The following is a 16796-nucleotide window of genomic DNA, read 5'->3' as shown; positions in this document are numbered from 1 at the left end:
TGTGTTTCCCTCCATACGTAATCACACCTTTAATAAAGACCTTCTTTCCTTCCAGCAATAGTTTTCGGAATAGAGCTAGATCCTATTGGACAAAAAGGCTTCTGAATGTCTGTGCAGGTTCCAGGGCACACGGATGTGCCTAGACTCCTCGGGGCCTCCAGGCCAACTGGGCTCCTGCATAAGCTCCCTGCGCTGGGGGACAGTCCCCTCTTCCAGCATGACGCCCGTCCCCCCAGTGGACACAAAGCTGCTGAGACAGGAGCCTGTGTTTCGTCTTGTATCCCAGCACACTGTAGCTGCTTAATAAATCCCGAGTGAGGAAATGCTTTCTGGGTTTCTTAAAAATAGCCCAGAGACTTTACTCTCTTCTCATACTGCATCTGCAGAAAATCTTCTAATCTTGTCTTCCAAGCCTGGGACCACCTTTGTTAGCAATTTGTCTTCTCTTTTTTCTCACTGGATTTAGTAAAGGTCATAATCATTTGTGGTTCAATCATCAGATATTTCTGAGCAGCCTCTACGTGCCAGGCTCCGTGCTAAGTGTTGGAGGTGTGGCCCTTGGAGGGCGGCAGAGCACGGTTGTGTAGGCTGTCTACTGCACAATCCCAGGGTACGGCCTTCACAGCACAGCCTTTCCCTAAGGCATCTCCAAGGGCTCCAAGCCTGAGGACAGAGGAGCAGATCAGACCTCCCCCTCTCCAGGGAAACGTTCAATTCCATCCAGCCTGGTGCTTGGGAGACTTACTTAGGTGAAGGAAGGGGGCAAGGCTCAAGTCTCTCCAGCATCTTGGCTCCTAAACCACCCAACACTGGCTTTTGGGTACCAGGACACTCCCTGGGGAGATTCTTTCCCCTTAGTTCCCCACCGGGCTCTAACTTTTCAGCACCAGCCAAATTTTCCCAGATGGATTTCTAACCGTTGAAATGGAGGTTTCTAATGGAAATCCCTGCAGCCCTTTACTTAGAGCCGCTCTGGTGGACACTACTCTAATTATTCAATTGCCTAATTCCATTTATCTTTCATGATCCATTATGCACTGCTGACAGGCTGTGTCTTCCTCAGCAGATACATAACCTAGTCTAATGGACTCTGGGTGAAACCAACCACATTGACTAAGGAATTTAGCTGGTACCTAATTCCCCTAAACTATTATTTTATAAATGAACAAGGCAGACAGACACATTTTCTGCTTTAGGATAAATATTGTATGAATTGCCCCTCTGAGACATCACATTATTAGTACATTATCCTTCATTCCTCCCCAAGGTTTGCAGGGCCTGGTCATACATACACTCAAGAGTACATTTGGGTGATTTTACTGAACAGGCTGATTTCAAAATCTGTTTGTATCCATGGAGAAAAGAAATAATTTTGTCTCATGGACAGGAAAAGTTCTTTAAATGTGGATTTGCTATTTCAGCGTGAAAGTCATCATTTTGGGGACTTTTGGCTTGACAGATGTGTCCAGGGTCTCATTTTTAAAATTCAATGCCCCTTCTTCCCTTGGCGCTCCCAACGGAACCACGAATCCTGGGATGAGTTTTGCACGGATACAGGAAGGAGCATCTCCCTTATGCTGAGAACCAAGCATCCTAAGAAAGCCAATCTTTCTGTTTGGTGAAGTTCCCTTTTTTAAAAGATGCAGCTTATAATAGAAAAGCCTATTTCTCACCAAACATGCTCATGTTTTCACTGTACCCACATGGGCATTTCAACCTGGGGTGGGTCACGGCACTCAGGCTAAGAAATAATGTCTATTCTGCCCAGGTTGTAAAAAGAAACCCACTTCAAGTGGCAGTGGCCTTTCTCTTGTCCTGGATAAATAGTGCACACTTTTTTTTCCATGTTAGCCATAACACGTATATTATTAAACTGATAAAAAGCTCTAATTGGACTATTGCTTGAGAGCCTTCACATCATGACACAAAAGAAGAGGACATACACTTAGAAAATGCTGAGGGACAGAAGCAGCTGATTTTGTGGTCTTTCCCAGTCAATGGGGGAAATACAAAGATCTGGAACTAAGAGCGAACAAACTAAATCGTAGGAGTTTTTCCGATGATAAATAGCCTTCACATTTGTTCCAGATGTTACGTCAACATATCTGCTTACAGAAATGAAATCAGTCGTAACATTTCTTAGGGATTAATTAGAATCGAATTGTTAGGGAACACTGCCTGTTCACCTTTGCTAAAATGCCCCAGGAAGTTGAAACAGGAGTGATGTGGAAGGGAGGAAGGAGGAGGTGTGGTTAATGCATTTACACCTTCTTAGATTCTCCCTTGAGTATATTTTACCTTTGCCATAAAATGAAAACATTTAAATTTCTTTAAAATTACATTTGACTTAATTACACCCAGGCCCTGATACCAGTAAGCCCCCCATTTCTGCCTGTTTTTCTGTCATAAAGAGCGACCAGGCTCATCATTTCATAAAGAGTTGTTTTCTATGGGATGTTCGCTATGTGCAGAATGTTAATAGCTGGCTGAATATGAATAGGCTCTGTGGCTCCACTTGAAATATAGAAAAATGGCCCAGACATTAAAAAAGATAAAAGGGAAAAGGGCAGTAATGAATTTAGAGGAAAATGAACATTAATGGTACTAGCATTACTCATGATCCGCATAACAAATTATTGGAAATCTGTCAAGTACACCAAATTATCTACTCGTCGGCTGCTGTGGGGTCCTCTGCAGCCATCCAAAACCAGCAAAAGCAAGACAATTTAAGCTAATTTTACTATTTATAACAATAGAACAGGCCATTAAGATAAATTAATGTCATTATCAAGTTTCTATGAAAATGACAAATACCACTATTTCGAGCAGCTTAGAGGCTGTTGACTATAATGAAATCCGCTGCACAGGTACTAAAGAGATACACTCCAAGTAATTATTTTCTAGTAGCCTGTTTGTTTCCTGACCATTCATTTGCTTTCACCACAATTAGTTCTGTACACAATATGGTGGTAACTAAACAGTCAACACCGCACAGCATTAGGACTAATTGGGCCATTAGGATGCAGTTTCCAGCCTTTTCCTCCCTAAAGAGAGCTGGGAGTAAACAGACCAGAGGCAACAATGAGAGAACCGTGCTGGCATGGATTGTCTTCATTTAAAGGAGCTCCAAACAAGACAATAAAGCACACAGTGAAAAGCTCTGCAGAGAACACCCTCGAAAGAGCTGGACAATCACCAAGTAGATGGCACTGGAGTGCACCCCGGTCCACCCCCCTCCCCGGGGACGCCAGCCCGCAGAGCCTTCTGCAGCGGCATCCTTGGGCTCGGAGGAGTGCCAGCCAGAGGTGTTAACAACACCTTGTTGGTCTGAACCTGGGAATTCTTCTTCCACTGCTCGGATCCGTGATTTCTGAGTTGCCCAAAGCCACACCATGGAAGGCCCATCTCCCTAACACAGCTATGTCATTGACTGCTTCTGGGTCATTGTTTTAGGACCAAATTCCTCCAAGGCTGTCCACAGCCCAGGGCTGCTTTCCCTACATCAGACATCCATGGGAAAGAACGTCCCTGACAGTTGCGGTGAGTGATTTATTAAGAAGACACAGTCACACAGCCGGGCTCTCTTGAGCCCCTCATTGCCTGAGGCAAGTTGCACGCTTTGCATCGGGCAGAGGCCCGGCCGCGAGCCGCGTACCCTCAGTTACTAAACAGGAGGGGATTCATGAGGCCTCTCAGGGTAGCAGACGGTGTTCCCGCGGCCATGCTGCCTTCTGTTACCGGGGTCGTTAGCAGACCGCTCTGCGGACACCACTCAAAAACCGCCCGCTGGCTAGGCCCACCTGCCTGCCCCTCTTCCAGCTGAGACGAGCGTGCGGTCCTTCAGGATCCTAACATATGAGACACAAACACACTGCCACATTTCTGAAGAACTCGGAGCACGTGAGGCTTTCAAGCAACAACAGAACGATTAAGAAAAGGCAGGGAAGAGGACCCAAAAAGGAAGAGGAACAGCGCGCATGGCAAACCACATTACATAAGACCTGCGAGTGCATTCGCTTCAAAACGTGATACCTGCCAAGGTGCGTAAAATGTGGAATCAGGCAGAGGGGACCTGGGAGACGAACTCTTCCGATGGTCAGATGAGAAGCACAATCCACGTCGCAGAGGTGAGAGCCGATCGCTGGTGTCTTGATTCGCTCGTACGTATCCTTCCCACTGGACCACTTTGCGGCTCCACACCTGTGCAGGTACGCAGGGTGCGTGCGCATGCGTGCGAGTGTGCGTGCGTGCGCGTGCGTGCGCGTGCGTGATCCCATCTGCCTCTCCCCGCGCGCGTCCCCCGCCTGCCTGTGTTCGCTAACTTCAAACCATGGTCACTGGTAGACTTCTTCAGCATCGGGACTGCAAAACTGGGGCCCCTCTAAGAAAAGGCATAACACCTGCCTCAGGGGGCCACTGAGACCTTGAAAGCGAGGAAAGATGGTCTGAGCATCCCCTTCAAACCCGCATGCTAGTCTCCACAGTGACCCTCCCGTCTCTCATCCGTGCTGCTCCCCCATCTCCCACCCCAAATGGTGTGCTTCTTCCCCCTCTGTGACCACAGCCATAACCGACCATATGAAAGACAGAGAGAATGTCTCATTTCCCTTTTACCTAGAACAGAGTTAGCATTCAATAAATAAATGCTCTTTCAAAGGATATCAAAATGGGTTTTCCAACGGCAGTGATTTCGGAAGAGGTAAAATGCAGGTGGGCCACGGACCTGGAAGGAGGAGAGAAAGGGACTTTCTGCGGGTGCAGTTGCCATCCGGCTTTGGCAACTTAAGAAGAGCGATTTTGAGACAGGATCCTGCTTTGATTTGAAGTCTGTGCTGCTGTGGTTTTACTGACTGGGGCGAAGGGCCCTCAGGAAGGAAAGTTGTCCCCACTCCCCTTTGGAATGCTCAGAGACACCAGTCCAGGACCCCCGGGGCTTGCTTCAAGAGTCCGCTGCTGGCTGCTGACCAGGATGGGGCCATCCAATTTGTAAAGTTACAAATAATGTTTTTCAAAGACATGGTTCCTGGGCAAAGTATATGGTGAGTTAATTATATCTGCTATCCCAATGGTGATAATCTTCATGATAAACCATAACCCCCAAGAGTTCAAAGCACTCTAAACAATTAGATTAATTACACTCAAAATTTCCCCAAAGGGTGGGCCACTTCATGACCTCTGCTTCCAGATGAGGAAGCCGGGAGATCCAAAGGCAAAAGTCCAGGAAATGGGCTGGAAGCTGCTCCATGGAAGGTCCACCCACGGGGGGTGGTGTTTGCAAGGAGCTGTAATGCTGGAAGGTGAGAGCAGCTGGGGGCGACAGGGGGCCCGCCCAGCTGGTATGTGGAGGGGCCGGGAGAGTCCTGGCGTCGCCAGGCACCCCCTTCTATCTGGGCGGGGCCTCCCCAAGTGCGGAAGTGGCAGCACACTGCAGGCCTCCTGCACCTGTGCCTGTCCCTGTGCTGAGCAGACTGAGGTCCCCTCCATGTCGCTATGCTAAGGGCAGCAGAGGCAGCTCTGAGGTCAAGACCCAGGAGCAGGGCTAAGCAGGCTGGCGCATTTTCTGTTTTAACCTTCCCCGCTGCCCCACAAGGCAAGGCTACTTATATGAGGAAACTGAGGTCCCACAAGTCAAGAATGTGCCCAAGGTCACCTGGCCAGTGGGTGCAGAGGCGGGATTCGAACCCGGGCTGTCTCGATTGGGAGGAAGCTTTTCCTCTCTCAGGCTGCTCCATTCCCAATGCCAGGGAGCACAATCCCGGGGTCCTGAGCCTCAGCTTCCCCATCCATAAAATGGGGTTGATCCTAACCCCACCCAGTGACAGTGAATATTCAGATAAATCCGTTCACATTCCACACCAGGCACAGAGCCTTGCTCCCGGCTCCCACTCTCAGGCACACAGCCCTGCTTTGACCCCGTCTGCTTGATTTCAGGGCTTCTGGTGCTGCCCGAGCCGATTACTCGCTGCAATAACCTCATTCTGCAAAAATCACACTGGCTTTTACAGGTCTTTACGGGAAGGAAATAGGCTAATGCACTGTTTTCTCGTGTGTGTCAGTAGCCCAATCTCTCTCTAATGGGCTCAAATTACAGTTTTAAAACCTAAACTATGAACTTAAACTCTCCTACAGACATGCCCAGGACAGGCGTCCTCACTCCTTATGACTTCCAGTGAAAATTAGAGAAAAACACTGGGTCCTGTCTTCCTCTGAATAGCCAGGTTCAGACACAGGAGTAAGCGTGACCTTGGCGGAGTTTTTCTGCCCAAAGGTGAACAAGACGGAAAAGTCAGGAAAGCTTTCTGATTTCAGAACTCACAGTAGCTTCCAACACAGGCCCCTCTCCTGATGTCCCGTGCACTCCCAGTCCGTGGTCTCAGGAAACGCAAAACAGAGGCAGCTGTGGGGTCTGGGTCCACCCCTCCGTTTGCTGCAGCCATTGGCCTGCCTGCCCTTCCTGCCTAAGACCAGTCTTAGTTTTTGAACTCTGCTGCCATATTCTCCCGATAGCCTCCCAGGCCCTCTATCTGCCTAGATTGTTGTTACTGTTAATCAAATAAACTGAATTGCCCTCAACAAACTAAATTTCCAGCCAAGAACTCTTGGCAAGCCAACAGCTAACATTTCCTATGTGCCAGGCACCGCGCCTGGCACTGGGCACCAGCGCAGGCATCGACCCGTCCGAGGCCGAGCGCTAGACTCAATTCTACCTCCGAGGAAGCAGGCTCAGACATGCGCAGCTGACCCGCCCAAGGTCGCGCAGCTGGTGAGGGACAGGGACCAGACTGTAACCTGGGTGCTCTGAGTCTGTAAGCCACCCTTGGTCTCTCTGCCGCTTAGAGCCTGTGGCCTGGCTGGATCCCTGGTCCCGGTCTCGGCAAGACTGACCTGTCCCCTTAGCACCCAAGAGCCACCGTAACAAAGCGCTGGGTGTACTGACCCGACGAGGCAAACGGGACCTTATAACTTAATCAGTTTACCGTGGAGATTACCGTTTGACTTGCTCTCCACCCCTGGACCGCAAGCTCCGTGAGGTCAGGAAACGCTTCCCCATTCCTCACTGTCTTATCCCCAGCGCTAGCGCCTGGTGGAAAGAAAGCGGTCAGATTTGTTGAATAAGGGAATGAATTATGGAAAGGACAAAGATCACCCACTGGGCACCCCGCGCAGCTGTGTACAGAGTCCACGCTGTTTCCGTGGTATTTGAACGCAGCCCAGGCGTGGAAGGGCAATGGTCTCCCTCTCTCAGCGCTCACGCGGGCGGGGGGGCTGTGCAGAACAGACCACCAAGCATGTGACACAGTCCCGGCCAAGAGGCTGCGTGTCAGTGGTCCCTGCTTTCTCATAGCAGAGAAGACCGGGGCGCATCTGGCTCTAGTCCGAGGGTCCGGGGGGCAACGAGGAGGGGTTATGGACCCCTGGCCCTTCACACACTCTCTCTTCTAATTCTTGGCAAGAATTTCCTTAGCACTGTTTTTTTAAGTGTTCCACTCCCAATAACCAGTGTCACAGAAGGGAGTCAGGCATGCGTCTCTCTTCTCCGCTCACACATGAAATGAGACGCGGATCGTTACTTTCCTGCCGTCCCAGGATCCAGGCGTTGGGAGGGCAGCTGCAGCGGACACACAAACTACATCTGGCTAAGCCACGGGGGGCCCCGGCGTGGCCATGCTAGTTTCTTCACTTTGCTAAATGTGCTGCTCTTGTCTAAATGTAGCAACCTCTTGACTTCAAAGGCTAGACTCTGGCCAGGCCTGGAGCGATGAGGCCAGTGCATTAAGGGCCAGGCCCCAGAAGTGTGCGCACCGCAGGGCCGGCGAGAGAAAAGCAAGCGGGCAGCCTCGGCCCCCCTCCCGGGTCAGGGAGACCCTGCGTTCCTCCGGAGGTTGGGAGCTGGGTCTGGGCCTCTTTCTGCTCTATCCAGCTGGCTTGGAGCAAGTATCACAACCCCTCCAGGCCGCCTCTTCTCGTCCGGGCTGTGAACACTTGATAATCCCAAATTCCATTTCGGTTCTTAAAAAAAACCCTTTGATTCCAGGACCATACGAATTCTGTGATTGTCCCAGATTTTTGTGCTGGATTCAGAGTCTATTTATCAGAATATAACGTCTTATTGCCTTAGTTCACTACTCACTGTGGGCTGAGGGGGGAAAAAGAATCCCACCTCATGTCCATAAAAGTGTCCCCAGAATGTGATGCTTTACCTCCCTTTCAGGGGATGTCAAAGATGGGCAGGTGGGGTCCATTCAGAGGAGTTCACAGCCCTTCCAAGTCATCTTCTGAACATCGTCCCAGGTTTATGGGGCACACGATGGTGACTAAGTGTCTCCGGTGAGTGTGGGAAACACCCAGTGAAGTAGGAGTTGGTCCAGGTGCAAACAGGTTATCTTTGTCCAAAGCAACGGCAATGATCGTCCAGCAGTTTCCCATTTTGATTCTTAAAACGCCAAATCACAAGCCAAGTCATTTCCATTTAACTGGGTTTTCCAATTAATTTGAGTCTCGCTCACAGAGGATTTGTTAAACAGATTTTATCGTCGAGATAATGGTGGCAATGAATTCTGACTTCTTGTAATTTTTCAAGTTTATTGATCCAGAGCAGTTGAATTGTACTGTAGTTGTGACTTCCCAGTGGCGTGTCCAAGAAAGTGCTCAATAAATCCTGAGGAGACAGCCACTTTCCAAAGCCTGGAAACACACTTTCAAATCGGAGCCCAGGTTTGCCTGACTGTGAAGCCTGAAGGCAAACCTGATCCAGAGGGTTAATTAAAAGAAGAGAGGAGGGCTTCCCTGGTGGCGCAGTGGTTAAGAATCGCCTGCCAATGCAGGGGACACGGGGTCGAGCCCTGGTCCGGGAAGATCCCACATGCCACGGAGCAACTGGGCCCGTGCGCCACAACTACTGAGCCTGCGCTCTGGAGCCCGCGAGAAACAACAACTGAGCCCTTGTGCCACAACTACTGAAGCCCACACCTAGAGCCCATGCTCCGCAACAAGAGAAGCCACCGCAATGAGAAGCCCACGCACCGCAACGAAGAGTAGCCCCCGCTCGCTGCAACTAGAGAAAGCCTGTGCACAGCAACAAAGACCCAACGCAGCCAAAAAAAATAAATAAAAATTTAAAAAAAAAAGAAGAAGAGAGGAATTCATTTCTTCTCTCAGTGCCCTGTCCTTACCGGTGTTTTTAAATGTCTGTAACCAACTACTAGCAAATGATTTCTTAAGGAAATGGTGGCTTTGGAGTGTCACATATCCTGGAAGGCATCTTTTCTAAAAGTGTCTTGATCTCGCCTGGACCACATTCTGACCATTTATGGTATTCAGAGAAATAGGAGATAAAGACCCCTGGGCTGGCCTAGGGGTTAGAGACCAGGAGAGAAAGCCCACAAAGTGGGGGATGTCCAGCCCAGCCCCCCAGGAAGAAGAGAGGAGTGTCTCCCTCTTCAAGACAACAGGAGCAACACAAAGCCTTAGGACACGATGGAGGTGGGAGCAGGATGGGTTCTCAGCCCAGGAGAGACGAATAATACATTGGAAAGCAAACATCAGCATGATTTCCCTTCTAATCAGGATCATGAAGCATTTTACAAATTAACCACTTTCCTCCGACACTTACCATGTTGAGTGGCTCTAGGTAGACCATCAGGGCGGACTCTGCCATCTGCATTTAGAAAATTGCCTATACATTTATTACAGTGAAATTCACCCATTAATTAATGTTGTTCTCCCTGAAGACTCTCATTAACACATTGAGCTAATTACTGAAACCACAGGCCCAAGGATTGGATTGTGGTGGGGCTTTTTCCTATTACAGTAAAATTTGCTCCTGCCTTACCTTAATAGGATTTAAAAAGAGAAAATGGCAGAGTCAGAAGGACCCTCGGACGCAGGAATTGAGTAAACTTTCAGGCTGCTTTCAGGCTGGCGGTCTTGTCCTTCTCTGTGGGAGGCACGTGCAACTGCTATTTTAGCAAGAAATACTTCCAGTGTGAGAGAGGTCCAAGCGTCCAGCCAACATTGCAGGCTTCTAATAGCTCAGCTGCCGGGCTGGGATGAGTTAGGAAATAAATTTAGAATGAAACGCAGTCTCGCGTCCGTTCATGGTTTCCTCTGATACATTGATTTTCTCTTCTCTTCCCCACCATCCACATGGCTCCTACATGCCCTTTTCATCCAGCAGGAAGCAAAGGGATTGCAAAGAATCAGCAAGGGTTAGACATATTATATTTCTAAAGCTTTCCACTGAAAGTGTCGACTGACACTGGGTATTAGGTACCTTAAGTGAGTTAGTGTATTTTATTATCTCCAAGCAGAACCATACTCCAAGCCTCTGCTTGCCCCTGTGTAGAATGGGGATATTTCTGTAATTCTCCCTTATATAATTTGTAAGAGTAAAATGAGATAACATCCATCAGACCTCTAGCTCGTAGCACATGGTGACTATTCAGGGGGCTATATGTCCCCCTCCATCTCCTGGAGCGCTTTCCTTTAATACCTCGGGCGAAGCCTCCGGTGCCCCCTGCGTGAGGCCCAGCCCAGCCGCCAGCAGCGCATCCCGCTGGGAATCCAGAAGCCCCTGCAGGCTCCCCTCGGACAGCAGTGCCTTATTCAGCGTGCAACAGTAGCGTCCTGAGTGCTTGCCTGGTGTGGGGAGAAAACTAGACATGATACTTGCCTCACCACGCAGGCGTTTTGCCGGGGAAGATAGATATTTTTAAAGCAATAATCATGACTGCTGTATACGAGTAGTGAAAGCGCCAAGGTGTGCGATAGGGGGCTTCTGCAACCCTCCGCAAGCAACTCCAAATACACCTGTGATCTAAGTATAAACTACTACTGTTTTAGACAAGGCCCCCAAGCCCTGTTCTGGATAGAAATTCTGAAGCTCCCCCAGTGATGACAGGGACAGAGAGCACGAAACAGAACATCTACCCAGGCTGGGAGAGGAGAAGCTTCTAGGAGGCTCTTTTGCCTTCTTGCTTGGGGCCATTGCCTCTCAGTAAATACCGAATATTTGCACATTTGCAGCAAACTCTTCCAGAGTTGGATCTCAAATGCATTTTTCCAAGGAGACAATGTTACATGTTGTGACTTACAGGCCACCATCTTTTGTAACTGATCTAGGAACTTCACCACTCAGGAGAAATTCATCAAAAAATCCAAACAGTTGACAAATAAATCTCTGGAGTACAATCCATTTATAAACTGGGTTCTGCCTACAATATGCTTATTTTTTGAAACGTCTATAGCCTGTTTCAATGATAATTTATCGGTTTAACTCTCCTGTTAACTCATTCATTTATTCATTCACCAAACATCTGGTGAGCGCCCCTCTGGCAGGGCTCGGGGTCGGGCGCACGGAGGAGCCAGCATCTCTGCTTCAAGTTGTCCACAGGTTGCAAATTGCAAAGGCAGAGTTCAGGGTGAGTTGGAGGCTGAGTCTGCACGCTGGCCTCTGCCCAGTGACCCAGACGCTCACAGTTAGAACACCAAGCTCCTGTCCCGTGATGCCAGAGGCAGCGAAGGGCTGCTGGCCTGGCTCTTTTCCCAGACACGCCTCAGAGAGAGGAAATGCAAACTAAAGACCCAGTTGGAGTGAAGGAAATAGGAAAAAATACTTAAAATTTTCAAAAACTCAACATATAAAATGAACAGAATAAAGATGATGACCCGCGTGTTCCTGTCGACCAGCTCCAACAATGGGCAGCATTCTGCCATTCTTGTTTCATTTGTACACATCTCTACCCACCCCTGGCACTCAGAGACTGCGGTGAAATGCACATCTGTTGGGATGAACACAGTTTGTAACCCACACCGCCCCGCCCCCGCCCCCCCCCCCCCGGTTTTTGGAAGCTTTTTAAATCCTATTTCTATTCTAACAAACATATATGAACGTGTATTTTTCATCAATGTCAAGAATTAAACAATCTGTATATAACTCCTCCAAGTTCACAAAAAGTGCAATATTTAGCATACTTTTACTCTTTTCTACCTCTCTGGGTTGAAATACCTCTGTTGAAGTCATCTAAATGTTTGAGTTTATGTTATTATTAATTTTTACTTTATCCCTCTTTTATTTTAAGAATGCTTAAAAGAATCTACTGAACTTAACAACCTTGTTATCAATAATGATTTAAACTTAATTATAGCTTTTATTGTTTAACACTGTTTCTTACCTTCATTCTTTCCTGAATTATTTATTTTGGTGCATTTTCACTTACTCCCTGGAGGTTGTTTAGTTTCTGCGTTTTGTTTTGTTTTGTTTTTTACTGAGGTATAATTGACAATTACCATCGTATTAGTTTCAGATGTACAACATAATGATTTGGTATTTGTATATATTGCAAAATGATCACCACAATAAATCTAGTTAACATCTGTCAGCAGACATAGTTACATTTCTTTTCTTGTGAAGAGAACTTTTAAACTTTTAAGAACTTTAAAGAGCTTTAAGAGAACTCTCTTAATAACTGTGTTTGGCTGTCAGCACAGGAGAGGTGTGGGTGGTCCACCGACCGGGACTCTTTTGCCCTCACACGTGAAAGGCCAAGCTGGGTGGCTATGGATTCGACCCCACAGTTCTTTCTCTCAGGGCCCTGGGAATATTGTTTCACTCTCTTCTAGTGCTTGACGTTGTAGGTAAGTCTGATTCTCTTTTCTATGAGGGTAATTGGTTTTTGGGGAGGAGGGTTCTGTCTTATAAATTTTTCTGTTTGACCTTGGAATTAAGAGATTTCATCAGACGACATCCAGGTGTTTGGTTTTTCAAAAAATTATTCCTACTTGGCATCAATGGCCCCTTTCCACTCAGAAAAAAATTAATGATATTTTCATTGTTTTTTCTTCTATTCTTTTCTCTCTCCTCATGAAAGTCCTAATATTCAAGTACTGGTTACTCTGGATTCAAATTTTATCCCTTCTTATGGTTTCCATTGCTTTTCCTCTAATTCACTGATGCAGTTTTCAGGTGAATTACAAGTCAGGGTGTCTATTCAGGTGGGGTTTTGTTTGTTTGTTTGTTTTCTTTTTGAGAGAGGTGTCCATTCATATTGATTTTACATCCTTTTTAAAAATTGCTGTATCATAGTCACACAATAAAATACACACTTTAAAATTTCATTTTTAACTTTTTAAGGGTACAGTTCAACTTCAACAAATGCTTACCTATAACCCATAAGCCACTCAATCAAGACATAAAAGCCCTTCCAGCACCTCAGAAAGTTCCTTACACCTCTTCCCAGTCAATTCAAAGCCCCTCCTCAGAAACCACTAGTGACTTCTATGACCATAGCTTATTGTTGCATGTTTTAGAGTTTCACATAAATTAAACCATAGACTGTGTACTCTTTCGTGTCTGGTTTCTTTAGCTCAACACACAGTAAGAAAGCTGTGACATCAGTGACACTGTCCTACAGGACCATGGCCCTCCCTTCTGCCCTGTCACCGTGTCTCTTCCCAAACCTCAGGTACTGAGCTCAGGTGCTACTTCTCCGAGGCTTTCATTCATTAATTCCTCTGAAAATGTTGCCTGATGATTACTTAATTAACCAGTGTCAAGGGTACTTTTATAGAAGAAATAAAATGTTTATTTTTTTCTGATTACAAAAGTAATATAGATTCCCATAGCCATTCTGAAAAAATATGGGAAAGAAACTAAATTCCAACTACCCAGAGATAATCCTTTTTAACACTATGGTGATAGTCTGCAGTCTTTTTTTTTTTCTGCATGTGTGCACAAGCTGTGTGTGTGTGTGTGTGTGTGTGTGTGTGTGTGTTTTCATAGCTGAGATTCTATCTGGTATGTGGTTCTGTACCCTCACTTTCATTACTTTAGAAACAAAGGCTCTCCAAAATCAGAAAATCCCTACTTCCCCCCTCAGAGCATGAAATTAATTCTATTTAAGGCATGTTGATTGAGTGTCCCACATCTGCCTACCAAGTGCTGGGATTGTATTGGTACAAAGAACGAATAGATTTGGAGACAGGTTGATGGGCACCGCATACAGAATCCAAAAGAGTGGCCCATGTGTGCATACAAATCGAGTGACAAACTGTGAAAAGGTGGCGTTTGGGGGAAGCGGGCGGCAGCAGAAGAGGGCTGTGGGGTACCCATCCCTCGTCCCCCTCCACCTGACCTGGCAGAGAAATAAAAGATGCTCTCCCAGAAGAGAGGGTGGTGGTGGAAACCACCCCTCCAGCCCTCTCCAACTGCAGCAAACCCTCCATCTGGAAGAGACGGGTCCTCAGTGATAAGTGTCTTTTGCAGTGAGCACATCTCCTGCACAGTTTACCTTTTCGTGCTATCTAGTATCTGGCCCAGCACCAGGATAACAAGCATAGCATCGTGTAGAGCATGCCACAGAGAGAATTCAGATCTCCCTTGAGATTCTGGGGCTTTTTAACCTAGGAGTAGTTAATCTCAGCTTTATTTTGTCCTTTTTTCCCCATATTCCTTTCAATTATGGATTATTACAGGATATTGAATATAGTTCCCTGTGCTCTACAGTAGGACCTTGTTGCTTATCCATTCTATATGCAATAGTTTACATCTGCTGACCCCAAACTCCCACTCCATCCCTCCCCCACCCCGCTTCCCCTTGGCAACCACAAGTCTGTTCTCTATATCTGTAAATCTGTTTATTTTGTTCTTTACTGAAAAAATAAAGTTTCTTGGATGTGGATATAGCATATAATAATATATAGCAGCCAGAGGAGACAGAATAAAAACTCTACCTCCTTCACAAAGATGCAGTATTTCCCCCACCCCTTCTGAGCTTTTCTCCCCTGTGAAATGTTTCAGAGGAGAGCGGCTAGGGTGATGGCCCAGGAGAGACTATGTTAATGAAAAGCAGGATAAATGCTCAAAATGATTTGCACAGAAGGAACTTGACCGGCTGATATTCGTAGAGGAAATCCCAGAGGAGATGCCCCACATAACTAGCCTTCCTTTGTCAACCCTGAATCTGATAGAAGTGTCTGCATCTAGAAAAACAAGTGCACGGTTCCTCCCTCACCCGCCAACGCTTGCAAGCTCCATACCAGCGTTTCCAGTCGCAGCCATCATTCTGCCGTCGCCTGTGCGTTTGTATCGAGACTTGTGTTTGCTCTTGTAATGCCAGTAACCCCCCAGGGCACTGCTGTCCATGGAGCCCGGTGCCACGAGCTGGGGGCTTGCGGATGGGCTGGGCTCCCAGTTCAGCCTCCAGAGAACAGCGCCGGGGAGACCAGGAATGGATGTCCCCAAATCTCTGGTGACTTCCCACCATCACACAGGCCTTCCTCATCGCGGGAGTCGTGCAAGGGCCAAGTTACCGAATTCTCGGGAGGACTTCCAGCTGCTGCGCCATCCTCTGTCTCTGCACGCTTGCTCCCGTTAACGTCAGCATCTGTGGCTGAGAATAAGGTCAGGAGGGGGGCTGCTAATGCAGGGGTGGGGGTGAGGGTTCAGGGTTGCAAAGGCATGAGGTGCCCAGAACCTCAGAACCTCCCCACCACCCTTCTCTCCCTGGGAAGCACCACCCCACGTGGGAGACGGGATGACTTGGGGCACTTACAGGAGCAAACGTGCTCTGACCCTAGCAGAGTGCCAGGCACACGTGCACGGAAGCATTATAGCATGATGGTCAAAAGCTCTGGGGTCAGACTTGGATGTAAATCCACTTCCATCACTTCTAGCTGTGAGGTCTTCGGCAAGCACTAATAAGAGGTATCATTACTATTAGAGGTTATTGGGGGAGGGATCCTAGCTACGTGTACACGCTAACAGGGGCTCCTTGCTTTCGAGAGGGTCTTGAGGACAGTAGTCGTAAACCACAATGCACTTACAGAGCTCCAAGTTGCCAAAGCAGGGCCACAGGAAACTTAATCTAAAGGAGCAGACATCTCCAGTAGTAGCAGTTTACGCAGACAAGCCTGCTTCAGATAAGATCAAAAGCTCCTTTCACCCAGTAATCTCAGTGTCTTATGATAAGACTGTTTTGGCTCTTGGGTTCTGTGCCCACAAAGCCGGTCTCCTGGGGTAAGTCTTGGAGCAGCCACTTCAAGGAGGATGGTGTGGCTTCCAGTAAACAGGGCAGTGTTAAAATCCAGGGCCTCCTGCACCCACGGGGCGGCTGTCCACAGGGACGCCCAGTGGCTAACGCCATCTGGTCATCGGGCCCCATGGAGACGGGCGCTCTGGACGGTCAAGGAACACCTTGGGGGATGCTGGTCCAGCCCACGTCCGCAGGCTCTGCTTTGCTCCAGGTGAGTCCTCAGCAGAGAGTCTCACACTCCACACAGATTCTGATCCTGCAGGTCTGGGATCCCTGCATTTCCAACAAGCCCCCCAGGGGTGCTGATGCTCCTGGACCCAGGAATCTCACCTGAGAGGTCTGCTCTTCCTTGAGAATCCCAGGGCACCCAAGACGGTCCAGGAGGTCCCTGGAGTTCCCTCCGCCACAATGCAGAGACCATGCCAAGAGTCCTGGCCCAGCCTTCAAGTTCTCCGTGGTGCTTCAGTCACACTCAGGATGCTCAGCTCTCTGTATCCAGACAGGTATCTCTCTCTCGGTCCCTATGCTGGTGGCGGCGGGTCGGTAGCTGAACTCAGATCTGTGTTATTCCACAGAGTAGGGTGGCCTGCCGTCTAAACCCGACTGTCTCATCTTCTTTTCTGAACTGTTTCCTCTTATTGTTGATTAATTATTTTGATTGAGAACTTCATATGTCATACATATATGACACAGACATATAAATAATAAGCACAGAAGATTCTAACCCATCATTAAAACATTGATTTGGCTAATTTCACTCGAACT

The 16796-nt window shown here is 47.9% G+C and overlaps 1 long non-coding RNA gene across 3 annotated transcripts in view; it reads right to left on the bottom strand.

Annotated features, from left to right (window-relative positions):
• The window catches only part of LOC132352595 (uncharacterized), an 80455-nt gene that overhangs the window by 45005 nt on the left and 18654 nt on the right, over window positions 1-16796 (bottom strand). Inside the window, exons 1-3 of one of the 3 annotated variants that reach the window (XR_009498802.1) lie at window positions 9833-9978; window positions 4615-4723; window positions 4033-4423 (exon numbers count right to left, since the gene is read on the bottom strand). This is a non-coding gene — a long non-coding RNA (uncharacterized LOC132352595). Of the gene's footprint in view, window positions 1-4032; window positions 4424-4614; window positions 4724-9832; window positions 9979-16796 lie in introns of those variants that run through there. The other 2 variants (XR_009498801.1, XR_009498803.1) reach the window with 2 other exon arrangements.

The sequence above is a fragment of the Balaenoptera ricei genome, chromosome 18 (assembly GCF_028023285.1).
Source record: "Balaenoptera ricei isolate mBalRic1 chromosome 18, mBalRic1.hap2, whole genome shotgun sequence".
Lineage (NCBI taxonomy): Eukaryota > Metazoa > Chordata > Mammalia > Artiodactyla > Balaenopteridae > Balaenoptera > Balaenoptera ricei.
Note: the sequence above shows the minus strand (reverse complement) of the source record. Positions and strands in the feature narration are given on the sequence as shown.